The following is a 20,319-nucleotide window of genomic DNA, read 5'->3' as shown; positions in this document are numbered from 1 at the left end:
ATAAAAGTCCCCTCTGACCATCTCCAACCCTACTCTTCTCTCAAGTGGGAATCACTGCTGACATCTCAAGGTACAGATGTCCAAACCTGTTAATCTACCTTTACAAATAGGAACATGCATATGTGTACACATACATACCTGCCCTAAAAGGTTGTTTAGTCTTCATACAGAGTAATACAAGAAATATATATCCTGGATATCTTCCCCGGTTGGTATATGTAGAAATATGTAAGCTCTATTGAAAGTCAAAGTGAAATGTGAAGGTTTGCTGGAGCTGCCTCCTGAATATGTGCTTTCAGGCTGGAGTGGATAAGATGTGGCTGAAATTAGCCAGCCAGTTTCTACCACAGCACGATGACTTGGTTCTGTGGATGAATGAGCCCTGTGAAGGAGTGAGTGCAGCGAGCTTCCACCCTGCTGCGTTGTTCTCGGAGACCTTGGGCAGTTACAGACCCTTGGGGCTTCCTTCTTCCCAGTTTTGAAAGCAGAAAAGAAACATTTTCCCCAAGGGCCTTGTCCAACGGATCCCAACCCTGTTACATTCTGAGGTTTCTAGCTCTGCTTGCGCTGGGCTTGCAGGGCCTGGGGTTGAAGATGATGGTGTGCTTTTAGACAACTAGAGGCTCTCATCTGGCTTCACTCATTCACATGTTCACTCCTTTACACTCACATTACCACATGGCAGAGACACTGAGCACAGGGCTAGAGATAGAAACGTGAAAGAGACACGATCCAGTCATTGCCGAAGGGCATGACAGATCAGTGAGGGACACAAACAAGGGCACAGACAATTACAAGAAAGCGTGAGTTGTGCATAGACCAGTGCAGCGTACAGAAGCTTCTAGGCAAACTTGAGGGCGCGAGGAGAGGCTTCCTGGACAAGACATGTAATCCGAGTACTGAGGGATGCTTGCAGCTTACTGGGTGAAGAGAGCTGTGGAGGAAAGGAGTGTTGGAGAAAGAGGAGAACACGTGCCAAAGGTCCAAGAGTGCCTGTCAGGGATTGGCAGGTTGGGACAAGTGATTCCTGGGACAGGGAGGCAGGACAGATCTCTTTGACCTTAAAGGCCCCCTAAAGGAGTTTGAACCTTATTCTGAGAGTCATGGGGAACAACTGAAGAATTTTAAGAGGCGTCAAGGTGTGATTTATAAGGTTTATAAGATGGAGGACAGATGGGATGGGGCAAGGGGACCGTTAGGGTGCTGTTGTGGATGCTGGGGTAGGAGGTGATGGTGGCTTTAACTGTGGCAGTGGCTATGGCGCTGGATAAATGGGACGAGTTTTGGGAGGCATTTCTTGCATCCTGTGAGCAAGTCCACGCGGTTGTGGAAGCACTGGTTTCAGAAACTGCATAAACCACGTGCGAAGCAGTTAACTCTGACATTGCAAAGCCGAATGCTTTTGATGCGGCGGTTAGATAATTATCTGTCTCTGAGGGTGTATGTATATGAGTGCATTCTTTATTTCGCTTTGTTTTCAAGTGATAATTGCATCTGAGGCTGGAGCTTGCTCCCCCTATCTTTTGGGCTCAGGGTACAGTGCCTGGTCTATTTTCTACATGACTGGGCTTTGCTTCAGAACTGACGAGTCATTTATCATTCTGATTGATTTTTTTTTTCTCTCTTTCCTCCCCCCACTCAAATAAAGGGGGAGGGGTGAAATAGAGATTGTGATGAGACAACATCAGGGCAACTCAACCCAAATATGCAATTATCACAAGCCCCTGAGTCTAGCTCCATTGTCCTCTTCTTGTTTTGTTACTCAGAGCTGAGCTAGAGACATGGAGGGCGGAATAAGGTCAGGCAGCAGCTAAGGGGAAATAGGTCAGCAGCCCAAGCTTGGAGAGTGTTGGTCTCTGCCAGAGGGGAGTGGTAAGAAGGGGCCACAGCAGAGGTGTGAAATGACCAACCAGTGTCCTGAGCAGTGGGGTATAGCTAAGCTCTAAATTGCCTGCGACAGCTGTCATTGCTCCCAAAGGCTTGGATTTGCTATCACCTGTGTTTTCTGTTCTAGCTTCCTTTATTCTTCGTGCCAGTCGCTCCAAAGCAAAGACTCCAAAGCTTAAGCATTCATCTTTATTAAAGCAGAAAGGGGCAGACTGAAGGTGTGTGTGTATTTTTTAAAACATCCTTTGTAAGGATAAGTGGATTGTGGAAAGTGGTTGGGATGGAATTACAATAAAATACATACCACTTCTTCAGAAGACAGTCCCTCTATTCTGCAGAATTTTTATTCACTCCAGATTTTATACAACTCTGGCTTAATCCAGTTCACGGATACAGTTCTAAGGAATTAGGATATTTGGACAAAACAATCCTTCCAAAATATATATGTATCCTTTGCCCTTGAAGGAACATATGTCTGTTAATGTTTTAAGAGAACTCTGAGATTTTTTAAAAACGACAGTTAATACCCATTAGAAAGCCGTAGAAATGTATGCAGTGATGATCAGCTTTCTCTTGGACTCCAGCAAACCTCTGGCCATCAAATATCGAAGGGAAAAGTACTGGGCTGAAATTGAGGGCGATAGAAAGGATTGTAGACATTGAGACCATTTAAAACGAGGCTTTAAAAAAAAATTCTGACCAGTACATTTTGGCTTCAAAAAGATGGTGGAGCGTGTGTGTGTGTGTGTGTGTGTGTGTGTGTGTGTGTGTGTGTGTATGAAACAGGAAGAAATGCCAGTGCATCAAAATGGACAGGTCATTTTGTTGAATGTAACCAAACTCCTGAGCGTTCAGAGATTAGGAACCGTCGTAATTCCTGGCAGTCATGCTTTATGCTAATGTGTCTGTCCTCTGTCTATGCTTCTGCTGAGACGGCCACTTTACTCCTGCTTAATTTTCCCTCTAATGGTAGTGGTAGAGGCCTGGGTATCTACAGTCCCCTTTTACCAATTTAACTGGCTGCCACCACAGGCCATTATAAATTATTATTCTTATTTAGCACTGAGTCTACAATTTATTTCTTTCCTTCACGTCCTGTAAAATATAGTCATAGACTTAGGTCTAAGTTAGCTATGATTCTTCGTCCTTATAAATCCACATCTGTCATTAGAAATAAGCTAAACTTTCTTGGATGCTAAACATTTGTAACCCCTGCAAGACAGACGGGTGATTTATCCAGGAGTTTCCTTCATGTATGTATGCACGTCATACTTACGGAATACTTTATACTAGGCAATATTTTAGGCATTGAAGATAAAACTGTCAGCAATATGCATTGGGGGGAGAGATATTACCAGGAATTTCTAGGAAATACAAGTCAGATTTGAGGAAAAGTACTTCTCCATGGTGATAGTCACAGTGTGGTTTTATCTACACAGCTCCATGGGAAACCTCTGCAAAGTTTTATTTCCATTGTTTTTTCTGTCTGTCCTCTGGATTTCAGGGAGTTGTTTTTGCCTTTACTGGGATGATATATTAGTACTATCCCTCTAAAGACCTAGGAAAAATATTTCCTTATTTCTTACTGATGATTATTTTGGAACGTGGAAACAATCCCTGGAAACCTATATATGTTGAAGGCCATAGAAAGGATTGTAGACATTGAGACAGTTTAAAATGTGGCTTTAAAAAAAATTCTGATTCATACTTTTTGGCTTCAAAAAGATGGTGGAGCGTGTATGTGTGTGTGTGTGTGTGTGTGTGTGTGTGTGTGGTAAGAATTTTCATTGTAAGAATTCATATTCATCTGGACAAGCACAGGATATTACCATCTGAATTCTAGATTCTAGAAATTTTTCACATTTTCTTGCCAGCTCTCCCAGTTGTACTATTCCCAGTTGGTTGATTTTCTGTCTCTTTCTCTGTTTCTTCCTTAAGTTCTCCTCCTCTTTCGGGAAAATCCATGCTTCAGTGTGCTGGCAGGAAAGAACAATCATAAACTGTGTAAATTAGCATACAGATAATTATTTTCCTTTTATCTCTTAGTTGTGTTTCTACCACTAATAAATATGCGACTTCAGTTATTTGTTAACGTCTCTGAGCCACGTTTCCTTACCTGTAGCATCATTCAATACTTCCTGTAAGGACCGTGATATTATGTGAAAAAAAAAAATACTAGCACCATATCAGCCACTTGCCCATGCTTGGTTGTCACCAGTCTTCTCTGTGAATCTGCCTGGATCCCTCCTGCCTGCCCCAGACTCCCAATGCAGTGCTTCCATGGCGTCCACCCACATCCCGCCCCACCTGTCACAGATACCAATGCCCCTATCGTGCTTGAGCCTATTGTGCAGTGGTTTACTTGGCTTTTCACACCGAGCATATTTAAATCCTCTCCAGGTAAGGTTTTGATCTCTTACGTTGACCCTGTTCTGCCACGGAGAAATCCAGTTTCATAGTAAGTCAGTGTGCTTCTGAGAAATTGAGCTTTTGAGATCATTTTGATATATCGTGATGATAGGATCAACCTTAAAGCAGCCTTTAAGTGTTGAGCCAACATGGCTACCTGGTCAAAATGGCCTTTTCTATCCTTTGCCGTGGTGCTTGGACTCTCTTCAGTGTAGATGCTTTCCTTGGCTCTTTAAAGGTTTTTAGATTTCTAGACTTTTCTTCTCAACCTCAAATCCTCCTGGTTAGCATCTGACATCATCATCAGTTGGCACCTGAGATGGGCTAAACCGAGATCAAGGTCTTGCCGAAATGGAGCATAGCCTAAGGTTGGAGAGCAAAGGAAACAGGAGAAGAGAAAGCAACAGAAGAAAATGTATTCTTGCACCACATTTTTGCCATGTTTGCTGTGACCCTAGGAGTTTTGCTGCTGCCAATATCTAAAAAAGCCCTGGCTCTGTGTAACTTGGTAAGAGGAAGAAGCATAGTAATTTTCTGCCTGCTTTCCAAAGGTAGGTGTGCCAGCTGAGTACCTTGGTGTGCATCGTGAAGCACCATCAGGTGAAAATTAGGGAGTGAATTCACTTGGAGCTTTACAAAAGGGTTTCTGACTCTGTAGGCTGAATTGACGAGTCCAGAAGGAAGAGGGAAAAACATCACCGAGTGAGTAATTTGTGGATGAACTGAGTGAACCACTATTCACTTCCTGACTAGAATCTGTGGCTCTGGTACATCTGTTCTTCCTCTTACTTTCCACGTTGCATTCAGTGGATGTGCCAGGAATGAATAACCCCCTTATGATTTATTTCAGTACATCGCTTATCACTGTAGAGGGGGACGTTTGTGCATATTTTTCATGTTAATGCCGTGTCCCCCTGCTACTCAATGCAGTGAATACCATGGTGCTAATACATGAGAGTCTCACAGTCTGTGCTTCATGTCAGAAATGCTGTACAATATCCCGAGAGTTGGCTGCAAAGTCTGCCCTGAAGATCGAATAACGGAGACACATGTACATTCTTAACAAGGGTTCAGCAGGTTGTTTGGGTTTACATTACTCTCCTACAACTGCCTCTCAGAAAGGGATCCCTCTTTCTCTTTCTGACTTACCCTGTATGACAAATACCGTATGCTAACACATATATATGGAATTTAAGAAAAAAAACGTCATGAAGAAACTAGGGGTAAGGCAGGAATAAAGACACAGACCTACTGGAGAATGGACTTGAGGATATGGGGAGGGGGAAGGGTGAGCTGTGACAGAGCGAGACAGAGGCATGGACATATATACACGACCAAACGTAAGGTAGATAGCCAGTGGGAAGCAGCCGCATAGCACAGGGAGATCAGCTCCGTGCTTTGTGACCGCCTGGAGGGGTGGGATGGGGAGGGTGGGAGGGAGGGAGATGCAAGAGGGAGGAGATATGAGAACATGTGTATATGTATGGCTGATTCACTTTGTTGTAAAGCAGAAACTAACACGCCATTGTAAAGCAATTATACCCCAATAAAGATGTTTAAAAAAAAAAAAGAAATGGATCCCTCTACAAAGTGCTTGTTACTGCCTCATGCCTCTGGAGAACTCCTCTGGGCTGCTATCTAAACCTGCATGGCAGAGCAAACTAGAATAACGAGCCCTTGACAGAATCACCTGGGAAGAGGACGGCCCATGATGCTCCCTTTATCTGGGATTTAAAATGTTTTATTATTGCCGAATAAGCATCCCAGTCGTCTTGCTCTGGAGGCACTCTGTCTTAGTTGATCTCAGATTTGCAATACAAGAACAATCTCAATTAAGCTGATTTGTTTAATGAAAACGTATCCCCCCATTTTAAACTTTTACACCAATCCCCTAGAAAGTACATGCATTATTGCCTATGAGTTAAAAAGCTGTTTACTTTGCAGTTCTTTTTGTTTGCAGCCTCATTGCATTTTCTTCTCTAATTAGTAGATATATGCATCATCTCTTGGCAATAAGGTGAGTATTTTTTTTTTTCCTCATTGGGTAGTTTCCTAGGGAAGAAACTCATGGCATTGTTCTGGCTCTAGGTGTGCTACCTGTCTTTCCACATATTGTCACCCCACCACACTTTTCCTGCAATGTTGCCGAGCCTGGCTAATTTAGATCCTGTCTCTAATTTAAGTTGCATTGAGGACATCTGATGCTTATGATCACAAAGCTGCAGAGTTCAGGAGCTCAGAGAAATGCTCCCTATTGAGATTTCTGGATGCCACAGTGATGCCTGGAATAGGGAGCATGTCTGAGTCCTTTGGGCAGCAAGTAACTGGGAGTCCTGACCGTTTGTCAGACAAGATGACTGTTGCGGCTTCAGATATCTTCACAATAGGCCAAATTCAAAGGCCAAAAGGAAGATAGATTTTTCTCATGCACCTCACTTTTTATCTGGGAGGAAAACTTTTCCCAAAAGCCTCCCCACCCAACCTGCAGCAGTTTCCCTTGTGTCTGATTGGTCAAAATTGGACCTGTGGTCACCCCTAAATCAATCACCAGCAAAGGAGAATAGGGTTTCCATGATTAGTAGAGCGCAGTCATGATGTATCTCCTGGGGCTGGGCCCATCTTCCTGAGCACAGTGTTACCCAATTCCTGAGCCAAATCAAAAGTCCAGCTAGTTAACAGGTAGAGGTGAATAGATGCGGAGGAGGTGACCATCCAATAGTGTTTACTACGGGAGGAGTCGTGGATGGGTTTCTTGGTATTTTGTATGCCATGTGCAAGGGTCTAAGCAGAATTTTCTATTTCGTTTGAGATACTTTCACGTAATCGTTATTTCCTTGTTAGATGCCACCCTGGAGCCCAGTTCTTTTACTGCATGCAGAGAGAAAGGCATGAGGGGACGTAGGGTGTCCTGGGGAAAAATAGAAACAAATGGGCATCTAAAAAGAGTCCCCTGTAAGGAGAGTGACAATATAATTTATAATTTAAATCACGACAGTTTGGAGAGTCAAAGAGGGTGCTATGAATAATTGTGCGATGTCAACAGGTATAAATCATCCTAGGCAAAGTTAAATATATGTCCAAGCCAGGTCTATATGAGGGAGTCTATTTTTAAAATGTTAAGGAAAAGCAAAATTTTATTTTTTTAAAAGTTTTCTTAGGTGAAGAAAATGCCACATTTATTTAAAATCATAGAAAATTCCCAATGTATATGCAAAGTTGATGTTTAATTTTGTTTAAATCCTAAATCTTATGAGACATTAGAAAGAAGACTATTATAGAAGGTACAGTTACTTTTTTTTTTTTTTTTTTTTACCCCTTAGAATGTATAGATCTTCTAGGATGAATTTGAGAAAAAAATTAGCATATGTAAACTCAAAATATTTATATTGGAAAACTATAAATGTTTATCTTTTATTTTATCCCACGTCGGTGCCAAGTGTTCCTCTAATTTCTTCTAACCTGCCAAGGCTTAGCTGTCACTGATATTTTTGTACTAAGGATCTTTTGGCTGTTGATGGAAGTCTGAAAAACAGCTTTGTGTGAGGGAATAACCAAAACTGTAGAAGACTAATCTCCTACAGACAGAATGTGTTCAAGCACGAATGAAACATGCAAATGGTCTTGCTAAAGGAAGGGGAAAACCAGTGATGTTTGCCCTCCAAGAAAATATGCCAGGGTACTCTCTTTCCCATATGTAGTTTAGTTTTGCATTTTGCTCTTGTGCTCACAGAATGTTCTCTACCTGTCAGTCACAATAAAGGAGAGCCTTTTCATTGAAACAGATCACTGAATCTGTTTTAGTGACTACAGCTGACCATCTATATATATCTGAAGGAATAAGAGGTGCAGAAAGAAACCTAAACGTGCATCTAGGGAAGGTATTTTCAAAATTGAGTGTGGCTACTGAGAAAGTAAGAGGAATTACTTTGAAAACCCCAAATCTTCCCTTTCTTCCACTCAGTTTCAGGTAAATACTAATGTAAACCTTTTATGAATAGTAGAGACTTGTACTTCCCTACATTTGTAGTCTTCAGTCTTCCTTTCAGGCTTCTTAAGAACAGGATCTAGTTTCTTGCTTTTTCTTATTGGCCCAGTGTGCCCCTTATTAAATACTAAGAAATTGTGATTGACACTAAGATGTTGCTTTGATTTCTGGTTTATGTAATTAGAGCACGGATATTAGAAATGAGTAGTTTAAAAATACCAGCTTTCCATCAAGAATTTAACAGAAACCTCGTATTTCTGAACAAACTTCTGTTGCTTTGAAAGGGGCTATTTCTTGATCTGCAAAGCCACTAATCTGTGGACTACGTTCAGTCTGGGCTACCAGAAGGAATAGGTCACCCGCTGGGTCTTGATGACAATATTGTGATTTAGATGGCAAACAAGGCATGAAATACCCTGTCGCAGAACTCAGCACCCTAAAATGGGGACAAGAAACCCCTCGCCTTTGGGTATAATCAGAGGTCACTGTGGTCAATCATATCGTGTTCCAGTGTCTGGGCTCATAAGCTACAGGTTGCTCGTTGCTTTCGGGGAGCATTCTGTTTGGTCCCAAACTGCAGAGAAATAGGTGGGTCGGGTGGATTCGTGTGAATGTTGAAACATCAGCTCTACTGCTAGAATATCCCAGCAGCCCATCATTAATTATCCTCTCTGATCTTTACGTTTGTTTCCTAAGGGGTAGGTAAGAACGTGGGTACAGAGCACACTTAATACTCAGGTAGAAGATAACAGATTCAACTCTCTAAAACCCGTATGCTGGAAGAACTGGCTGTTTCCTCTACCTTACTCTTGACATACAGCCAACAGCCCTGCCAGCAGCCATCTAACAAAGCAGCAGAGAGACTCAGAGGTGCTGTTTGCAGCAGCCTCACTCCTCACATGAGTGTCACACTGTCGTGCTTGTGGAATGAGACTGGCGTTTAGCCACACCATTTATATGTAAGAATTACTCTTCTCTCTATTTTTCCAATCCAACTTTAAATTGTCCCAGAGTTCCCCACCTTCTGGCCTGGCAGGAAATGCAGAGATTTGCTTTTTTAATAATGGAGTTGTATATGATTCCCTAGCTAGTGATCACAGAAAAGCCTGAGGAAGATAATAGTTTTTAGTTTGCTGTGGGGCTGATCTTTATTTTCGTTCTTTTGGCTCTGGGTGGTTCAGGCTGTGCTTCGTCTCAGACACTATCATTCCACTTGTGTTTAGTGATACGTGCTCCCACCGGCCACCATCCAGCTTCTGGTAAACATCTATTCTGGTCTTTTGTGGAAGCAGAGCACTTGTCTTTCCTACCTGGATCCTCATCATGGGTTGAATCGAGTCCCCCAGAAGATATGCTGAAGTCCTAATCTCTGATACCTGTGAATGTGACCTTATTCAGAAATAGGGTTTTTGCAGATGCAATTAAGATGTAAGTTAAAAGGGGGTCATACTGGAGTAGGGTAAGTCCCTAATCCAATATGGCTGGGGTCCTTATAAAAGAGGAGAAGAGACAGAGGCAGACACACACAGAGAAGAGACTGCCAGGAGAAGACACAGCACACAGAGGAAACACACTATGTGACGACCGAGGCAGAGGTTGGAAGGATACATCTACCAGCCAGAGAGCACCGAGGATTGCCAGCAATGCCAGGAGCTAGGAGAGAGGCATGGGGCAGATTCTGACCTAGAGCTTTCAGGGAGAACATGGCCCTGCCTGTGCCTTGGTTTTGGACTTCTGGTCTCCAGAACGGTCAAAAATAAACCGCCCACTTATCTTAAGCCACCTGGTTTATTACAGCAACCTTAGGTAAATAATACAATCCCCTTCTTTCCCTTCCCTTGTGCAGATCCTATGTTTCTTACCAAGTCCTTTCGGCTGTACCTCCCCCTCACTGGAGTCATTGAGCGTAATCCCTCTCCACTGAGCATTTGGAAGTATGACGCTGGCCACTTTTCCTGGGGTTGGAGAGGATAAAGAAAATGCTGGTACTATTTAGTCTTTTTCAGATATTTCACTATGTTACACTTATATTTTCAGGAGGCAGGTTTTGGGGGGAAAGATACAAGGAGCAAGAGGTTGCTAGTTCCCAAGGTCAAACCTCCTGCTCTCCTGACTTGGCATACGCTTCCCAAAGAGTGTCTCTTACAACTTTGACTTGTCAGTTCTTTTCAGCAAATGTTTGTGCAAGGCATGTGCAAGGCAATGAGGAAAGAGACTTAGTCTTCAGTGAGCCAACAATCCAAAGAGTTTGAATTGTTGCACAAAGAGTTACATAGACATTTATAAAGCATTACAGAAGCTTGGAGAAGGTGTAATTTGTGTAAGGACTGGATGGTCATCATAAAAGTCCTTACTTAGTGGTCATTTTTGAGCTGCATCTTTAAGGATGAGCAGGATTTTGTCAGGCAGACTAGGAAAGGGCATTCTAGGACAAGGGAATATTATGAGAAATTACATGGTAACTTTGAAAAAGAGGGAGTTAGTGTGGATTATTAGATGATTGGGTGGGTGAAAAGAATGGTAACAAATGAGGAAAAGGTAGATTAAGGCCAGACTGTAAACGACTGGAGAGTGCTTACTATGGGCTAGGTCCTGTACTAGTTTAGTTGTTTCTAATATGTTCTCAAACCTGAGAGGCATTATGTAATGGATCAACCTGAAAATTAGGAGATAACAGGTAACTGGTTCAACAAATTCTGATGGTAGGTGGTTGAGGCCAGAGTTCAAGCCAGGTCTAAATCCCCAGCCCCTATTCTTCTCACTACACTATGCTGCAAAGAGAAATGGGGAATGTTTGGAAGCTCTTGAGAACCAGTAGCAATTATATAGCCTGAGTGGAAGATGCATTGGACTTCAGAGACTGGAGGCAGTGTGGCTGGCTGTGGCAATACAGGAAGGAGTGATGTGAGATTAAAAAGAGGAATCCAAGTGGAAAGAAGGGGACATATTCGCCCAAGTTTGATAATCAGTTTATCAACTGATGGTTGAAAGGAATGAGAAAGGAGAGTATTGGCTCTAAGGTTCTTGCCTTGAATAATGGTTTGAAGATGGTGCCGTTCTTCAAGGTGAATTAGAGGAACGACATATTCTTGAAAGAAATAATGATTTTGTTTTCAGCTGCTTTGAGTTTTAAGTGCCTGGTGGAAGATGTCCAGCAGACAATTATAAATTTTGGTTTGGAGTTCAGGCGGGAAGTCCGGGCCAGAGAGCCATTTGTGATTTGTCAACGTGGTGGTACAGCCAGAGTGACCTTTCTTCAGATATAAATCTCATTTCTGTCATTCCACTGCCTAAGTCACTTCAGCAATTACATGGAGGTTTTCGAGAAAAAGACCTACATCCTTAACATGACGGGCAGGCACTGTGATCTGGCTCTGCCTGTGTCTCCAGCCGCATCCTGAGGTACATTCGCCCTCAGGCTCAGGCTCTGGATTTCAGTTCTCAGAGACATTTGGGAGATTTCTTTCCACCTCAGGAAGCACCCTCCTAACACACATACACTCGCCTGTACACAAGCACATGCATGCATCAGCACACGCATTGCAAGTATGCATGCACAAACATGTGAACACATGCATGCACACCCTCACAGTACACACATACATGAGTATGTGTATGTGCACATAGGTTCATGTGTACACACTGTGAACACACATAGGTGCCCCCTGCATGCACACCCACACATGTGCACATATGCACAGGCATGCTCACATACATATGCATACCTTTCACCTAGTCAATTCCAGCTCATTCCACACATGCTCAGCTGAAACATCTTTTATAAGGGAAACATCTGTTTATCCATGACCTCACACTTAAAACAGTTTTCCTTTCTCTTTTATGCCGTAACATTATTGAGGTATGAGTAATTTGTGCTCTAATGTTTCCTTCCCTATTAGAGTAGGAGTTTCATGTCAGCAGCAACAATCTACGTATTTCTCTAACCTCTGAGTACAGTACCTAGCATGAATGGGCAATTCAATTTATAGATTATGGGTGTACATTAATGAGTGGATGGATGGATAGATGGATGGATGGATGGATGGATGGATGGTGGATGGATGGATGGTTGGATAGATGGTGGATGGTGGATGGATGAATAAATGAGGCTATGAGTGTCAATGAGATGTACAGAGTGGACATGCACTCTGGGGAAAATAGGCAGAACTCAGAGGATCGTCCCCACTCCACAATGAACGTCCAACTCACTCACTGTCTTCTCTAATGAGGATTACTGCTTTGGTAAACTTTGAGTGTTTTCTTTCAAATTTCTTGACCTCTAAATAGATGCAGTTTTCCATTTATGCTCTGGGTCACGTTGTATGGAAAATATATGAGGAAAACTAGACAGTCCTTTCTATTAGTGTCTGAACTATCTCATTAGTTGACACCAGTGCTGGAGTAATCAGCTTCACACTAAGAATTCTCATTAGATGGTATTTTTCCCTTTTACTGCTGGCATGGAGTTCAGAACATTTAATTTATCATCACTTTCCTATTTATCACTTAAAGGAACTTCACCTTCCCCCTGGTTATCACATCCTAATTTTTCTGGGTTTTGTAAAATCTTTAATCTTATGATAGGGTTTTATTTTTTTCTTGGGTAAGCCTTTAGCAGTTGCTTCATCCAGCATTTCAAAGCCATGTTTTAGTGAAGTGAGGTATCCTTTCATTAAGATTTTATCTTGCCAGCACTCATTCACTGCCTGTAACACGTCCACAGTTTTCAGGGTATTTCATGGCTAGGTCCAGTTGCTCATTTGGTCAGAACACATTTAGACCAAAATAGTGGTTTAATCCTTGTTTAAATAATATGGTTTTGCCTGTGATCATAGGATCCTTTTATTTAATCCCAGGCAGCCACTTCTCAGGAATGTGCTTTTAATTATAAGGAAAACTGGATGAAAAAAGTAACTTGCTCATGGCACAGATATGCCACCACCACAGAAAATAATCCGCAGTCCGGTCCATAGCATCACTTTCATTTATGAACATCATTTTAATATCTTATGCACAAATATTATCTCTTCAGATCATCTCCAGCCAAAGAGAAAACTTGTTTAGTCACAGATGGGCTCTCTACCTTTCCATAAAAATATCCTGTAGAAAGCTTTCTAAACAAGAATAGGATTTTTTAAATGACTTTTTGTAATTTTTTTTTGTTTTGTTTATTTTACATGTGACATCTGTGTTAAAGAAAGTACATGAAAGCAATTTGCATCACCAAAATGAGAATGGCCGTCTATTTATACCTTAGAAGTGTCTCGCAATGCACATTAATACAGTTCTCTTGGAGTTTCAGAGCAGTCGTTCATTCCTTTCTCCTGGCTTCTCTGAATTCCACACTGTTGATAAAGTTGAGAATGGGCTTCTTTAGTTTCCATCCTCTTCGCCAAGTACTTCCCCATGCCACACCCCCACTACCAAATTCTTACCCAGTCTCAGGCAGAGCTGGCAAATAGAGCTTTCTCTCTGTGCAGAGAAACTAAGAGAGAAAGAGAAGATTGCCAAAAGGCTAGAACTATTTAAGGAGTTAACAGAAAAAGCAGCGTCGGAGAAACAATGGAGGAACATAAGTTCCCAATTATAACAGGCACCAGAAAAAGTATCAAAGACCAGGAGGCAGGTCCACAATGGGGAGGATAAGGGATTTAAAATAAATCCTTCCCTCCTGATCATAACATGTGCACTCATTTCTTTGCTCTAGCCTTTTTTCTTCTTCTATTGTTATTATTTTTCCTGCCTTTTCTCTTTCTAAGCCTACTGGATTTTAAGCTTCCTGAAACAGGTATAAGTTCTGTCTTGATCACCACTATATACCCAATAATTAGCACATAGTAGGTACTAAATAAATATCTAGAGACAGGCAGCTCTTTCTGTAGTTCCAATCATTTTGAATTAGGCTCTCCATTTTCTGACCTCTAACCTCCTTTCTTTCCTTTCAGTATGGTACCATAGACCTTCTTTTCCTGTGTCTTCAAGGCTAGTAAATTTAAGGTCTATCATCTCCATATGGGCACCAGAGAATGATATGATGTCATAGTTCATAATCTTGCAACACAATGGCCCTGGGCAGCTGCACATAGTGGGGTGAGGAGAGATGACTTGGGTTGAAACCTAACTCAGGAGTTGGAAACTGTTTGCTGAGTGTAGATATTATCTTGGGAATATTCCTTCCTTTTAATGGAATGAAAGAGAATAATAAGCCAGAAGAACTGCTTATACCCAAGCCCAGATTCTTCAGATGTGTTTTCTCTTCTTTGATTCCTATAAGAAGATACTAGCTAGGAGTTTTGCATTTTAAGCAAGGAAAAAAGTTAAGTACATAAGGAAAAAGCAAAACATACCCCCAAAAAATGAGCAAAGAAAGGAAAATTAAACTAATAAAAAAGTATATTTTCATTTGATCTTGCCGCATGATTTCTTCATCATCCACACCTTTGAGCACATCCAGTAATTTAACAAAGGAACTTTAAAGTATTTAATATCTTTGAAATTTTCCATTAAATTTGATAGTATTATATGAAACAATATAATCGAGCATATATAGTAATTTACCTTAAAGAGCAGTTTTTAAAATAAGAACAATTGAAAGGCTTATAAAATTCACCAAATAGAATCTCTCTATGCACAATATCCAGGGGTTCAAGAGAAGGTATATAGGAGTGATTCCTTATCAGTGAATATAATTAGTTAATGCAGTATATTTTTATATCTGTTTCCAAATAAAAATGGGTTTTGAAGTCTGACTTAATTATTTATCTTGCGATAAAATGCCGTAGATGTATAGGTAGTTAGGTAGGGATAGAAATAGCTAGTTTAGATAGAGAGAAAGAGATATATACATACATACATCCAGAGGTTGCTTCCCTATGCAAATATAGAAAGTGACGTATAAGCATACTAACTAATGAATAAAGAAAGAAAATGATGAGCCTCGTATTCCATGACCGACTGTACTACTAATAGCTTATATTATTCTCCTACCTTGAGTTAACAAGTCTCCTCAGCTAATAGACACTGTAATGATTATTGAATACAACTGTCTTATTTTACTGATAAGGGCACTAAGTGCCTTTAGGGAGCAGAGAACAGAGTACAGCCCCTTACTAAAGCCAGTGTGAAGGTGATTCCCAAGGCCAACAAGCCAAGAGGGGGGTTTAATTCATCCTTTCAATGCATATTTTTTCATTTACCAGCATTTTATTGAGGGCTTTATCTGGGGAGAGGCACTGTGCTAGGCACTGGGGATACAGGTGAACAACCAACAAATTCCTGACATCAAGGAACCTAAATTCTTATGGTGGAGTCTGAGAATCTATAAGTATATAGATATGCAAATAAAATACCTATGGACCGTTACCAGCACTACAGTGGAAATCATCAGAGTGACGTAATAGGTGATAACTGGCTTGGAGGAAGAGAGTGTAGCATAGTCTTCTATGGGGGCATTGAAATTGAGACATGAAGGCTGAGGAATGGCCAGGCATGTGATAAGTACACGGGCTTTGAGGGGAATTTCGTGCTTGGGAAAGAGGAAGGGACCAGTGAGCAGGAAGGGTAAAAACCAAATTGATGAGGCATCTTGCCAGATTCTGCAGAGCATTGAAGGCCGTGGGAAGCAATGAAGGTGTAATTCTAAAAGCAATAGAGAACATTGGTGGGTTTTAATTGAGAGAATGACATCAGCTGATTTATATTTTGAAAGGTCACTCTCGTGGCTTTATGGAAGATGGATTGTAGGAGAGGAGGACAGAGAGGAAGAGGGAAAATTACTCAGGAGGCTTTTAGTGGGAAGTGTGGAGAAAGAGTGGATGTGTTGCAAGTACATTTTTGGGACAGTGATAACAAAATTTGCTGATGGCTCATGGATATGGAGGTGGGAGGGTTGACAAGGGAGAGGTTGGGGATGTCCACCCTTTTTGACTTGATAGCCTGAGTGGACTATGGTAGTATTTACTGAGATGGGGAAGGCTGGGGTAGAAACAAATATATTTTATTAGACTAGCATTTATATTTTATTTGACTTGGATTGTCTAATCCAAATCAAAAAAGATTAAGTCTCACCTAGAGCCAAGTATATTTTATTTTGGTCAGGACCAATATGAAAGTGCCAAAGGAAATCATGAAATACGGGTAATAGCTTCTCCCTGTATCACAAACAACACAGTCATTAACTTTCATAGTGGTTGAAGGCCATCTTGGCACTGGGATGTGAGTTGGTAGAGTTTGTGAATGTGGAAATGATAGTGGATGTGTGTCACTGCACTGTGCGTGGTGAGTGTGTGTGTGCCTCTGTGTGGTAATGTGTGAGGACAGGATGTCACTGCGAGCTTATGAACGTGGATGCCCTTGGGTTGGGTGGCAATTTAAGGTATTTTCTGGTTGATCTTTAGAAAACCCTAATCATTTTTCTTTCCAAACCATTTTCAAGAATAGTGCTTTGTGTGAATATTCATGGAATTATAGACAGACTAATTCTTTTTTGCCTAGAATGAAAATAGGTATGCGTTCATCATCAATAAATATTTGGGGAAGTTCAAGAGTGTATTCATTTTTACTGGTCTCAGATTTTGCTACTTGACAGATGTAGTAGAGCACTCAGTAGAGAACCATGTGTTAGCCAGATATGTAGAACATCAAACTGAAAGGTTCTATAACAGCTATGAAGGGCACAGTTGCTTTTAGAGTTCTAAACGTTAAGAATGTCTGTCTGAAATTTGAAACTTGAAATCAAAACTAATAGATGGCAATCTCAAACTGTCCACAGCCATGATTATCACATTGTAACACACCATATTTTTTGAATGGCACCGAAAGGGATACATTTTTCCCTAAGATGAATCAGTTCTCTGCTTCTAGCTTAATACAGTACAGTAAGGCACACATACTCCAAACTCATTTAAAGGAGGGAAAAAAAAACCACCTTATTTTCTGCATTGGGGAAGGAGAGGTAGTTTGTGGTGGAGAACAGAGGGAGGAGAGATGGGAGAATTAAGTTCTTTACCCTGCTGGGAGAAAACTGGGAGAAAATTTGGGGAGAACTCATGTGGAGGCAACATTATTAGGGTAAATAAAACCTCAGAATCTCTTAAGGTTTTGAGGTTAGTGCGATTGAGCACGTTTATTTCCTTTGTAATCACTCTAAAAATAACCTACTGGCTAGGATGATGATATGACAATTTCTCTCCAGGTAGAGCGTATCGTTTCAATGTCCAAAGACATACTCCTTTACATAATAGATAGTCAGTGAGTGTTTCATTGATTGTAATTGACTTTTCCCTGTTGGTTGTTTATTTCTCAGTCTTTTTCTGTTTTGTATTCACAAGGATGGACTTCCCTTGAGCCTTGTGGCTGTCTGTCCATTGATACTTTTAAAGTAGGATTTGGGGTTGCCATGAGGTTTATAGCTTCAGAAAATTAACCTTATCAGTTTACCCAGAGATGATGATTCATTAACCAGACTTACAATAACTAGATAATTGCATTTCTTTATGTATGCTCTAGAAGCAAAGGCTTGAGGGTAATTTTCTTCAAAGCCTGGGAGAATAAAGGACGTGTCCTTAGCAGAAGCAGAAGGGTTTCGAAACTAGGCGAGGAGGGGGTCAGGGTCAGAATATTCGGCAGAGCCCTGTTTTTAATGTTATGCGTGAGAGAAATGACCATTTAATAGATTTCCCCCAAGTTTGTGGGGATTTGGCAGTTCCTTGCTCTATCTGTGCTAAGATCTCGCTGGCTTTAGAGCCCTCCTAGAATTAAGAGTTTCTTTCTCTGTTGAGCTGTCTCTCTTTCCCATGTTGTGTATTTTTCGGGTGACCATTTTAGCAATTGTACCCAGTATTTTTAATATTAAACCATATAGCCTCAGTTTCTTTTTCTTTTTTTTTTTTTTTTTTTTTGGGGTACGCGGGCCTCTCACTGTTGTGGCCTCTCCCATTGTGGAGCACAGGCTCCGGATGTGCAGGCTCAGCGGCCATGGCTCACGGGCCCAGCCGCTCCACAGCATGTGGGATCTTCCCGGACCAGGGCACGAACCCGTGTCCCCTGCATCAGCAGGAGGACTTTCAACCACCGTGCCACCAGGGAAGCCCAGCCTCAGTTTCTTATAAAGAGGGTTTAAGGAAATTATTAGATGTGTTTGCAAAACCAATGGGTAATATAAGAGTTAACCTGACCTGGAAAATAAGCATTGGCCTATATTCCCAGTGCTTACAAAAAAAACCACACTAGGCCAAATCTCTGAATCTACAGTTTTCTCTAAAAAATAAGATATGAAAGCCTTGAAAATTGGGCAGCATGGCTAATAAGATGCATAAAATAAAAATTTCCTATCCTTCTTTCATTTGGTATTATATTTATGGGTAGATTAAAATATTGTGCTTGTAGTAGACAATTATTTGTATAATGTTACATTATTCTATTTTCCCAGCTCTGTTGCAATTGAAAAATAAATTCAAGAAAACTAATAAATATTTTGAAAACAGCCATTTTCATGACATACACAGAGACAAGAAGAAAGATATTTGAAATTTCCGAGAGGTTTAAAAGGGTACACATATGGAACTGCTAAGAGCGTGTGGAGGATAGCTCCTGTGAACTAGTGGTATGGGCCAATTTTCAGCTAGGATTGTCCTCTGTACCCTCTGCATCCATTCTCATATTGTCTAAAATGATGTTCAGTAATAATGCTGCCTTCAGAATTAACTGAACTGCCTTCTACCAGCTAGGATGTAAGTTCCACGAGGACACCAGTGTCATTTTTGCCTTCATTTTTCACTGATTTGTTCCAATATAGTTTTTGCCTTCTTTATCCACTGATTCTTTTCCAGATGCTTAGCATGGTGCACAACATATAGTAGGAACTTCATAAGTATTTGCCAAATGGATGAATGAATTGGCTTATTGTTTTGATGACAAGTGGTAGGTTAAATAATAACATTGCACTAAGGTCAGCTTCCTGTTCTTTTTGTTTGTTTGTTTGTTTTTTCCGGTATGCGGGCCTCTCACTGTTGCAGCCTCTCCCGTTGTGGAGCACAGGCTCCAGACGCGCAGGCTTAGCGGCCATGGCTTACGGGCCCCGCTTCCCGGACCGGGGCACGAACCCTTGTCCTCTGTATCGGCAGGCGGACTCTCAACCACTGCGCCACCAGGGAAGCCCGGCTTCCTGGTTTTGATCATTATCCTATGATTATGTAAGGTGTTAACACAAGGGGAAGAAGAACGAAGGGTATCTGGGAACTCTGTACTATTTTTACAACTCTTCCATGAATCAGAAATTACCTTAAAAAAAAAGTTGATGTAGAATTGGGAATGGAAGAGGAAGAAGGGGACTAAGGATATGAAAGGGATGAGAACCGTTGACTCTGGAGCAGTGCAGGAAGACAAGTATGGGTACAGGGGCAAGAAATACCTGATGTGAATGCAAGCAGGTGCCTCTGAAGGACTAAATGGAATTTGGCTGCTACCTAACTTTTATTGAAACCATAAGAAAATCTGGAGTTGGAATCTCAAATACTCATTGTCTAGTGTGAAGTTTCGCCAGTTGCTATCTTTCACTTGTGCCACTTTGCCTGCTCCCTGATGGTTGTGGGTGCCAACTGCTCACAGCTCTGAATTCTAGATTTACCCTCCCTGCTTAAAATTGCATTAACAAGTGTAGAGATATTAGGACTTAACTGTGTAATTTCTTATATAATCGGAAGTCTTAAAAGAGCATTAGAAAAAAGGAGGGTTTGGAAGAGAAAAAAATGGGCAACCATTAGAATGATTTTGTGAAGGCAACAAACACGAGTTAATCTAACTTCAGTGTTCTCATCAACTTGTTCTCCATATGGAGAAGGAGTCCAGTGTGTGCATGACTAAGTTATGTGCTCAAAACTTTCAAAACCAGAATCCCCAAGAAGTTACAGTCCATTTTCAGCAATACCCACAAAACCTAATATAGTCCACTTCTGAGTAATCATTTAATTATGGTATTTTATCATCTTATTTTTAAAAACTGTGCTGAGTACATAAAAGTGACTAAAATATCAACAGAT

The 20,319-nt window shown here is 41.2% G+C and overlaps 1 protein-coding gene and 1 long non-coding RNA gene across 24 annotated transcripts in view; one reads left to right on the top strand and one right to left on the bottom strand.

Moving 5' to 3' along the window:
* Nucleotides 1-20,319, top strand: part of NRXN3 (neurexin 3) — a 1,624,030-nt gene that overhangs the window by 865,659 nt on the left and 738,052 nt on the right. The window lies entirely within an intron of this gene.
* On the bottom strand, nt 13,439-14,253 carry LOC141277820 (uncharacterized). Its single transcript, XR_012329673.1, has 3 exons — nt 14,201-14,253; nt 13,717-13,766; nt 13,439-13,626 (listed from the first exon to the last, which is right to left on the bottom strand). It is a non-coding gene; the product is annotated as an uncharacterized lncRNA (long non-coding RNA).

Source organism: Tursiops truncatus, chromosome 2 (genome assembly GCF_011762595.2).
Source record: "Tursiops truncatus isolate mTurTru1 chromosome 2, mTurTru1.mat.Y, whole genome shotgun sequence".
Taxonomy (NCBI): Eukaryota; Metazoa; Chordata; class Mammalia; order Artiodactyla; family Delphinidae; genus Tursiops; species Tursiops truncatus.
This window is presented reverse-complemented; position numbering and strand designations above follow the sequence as displayed.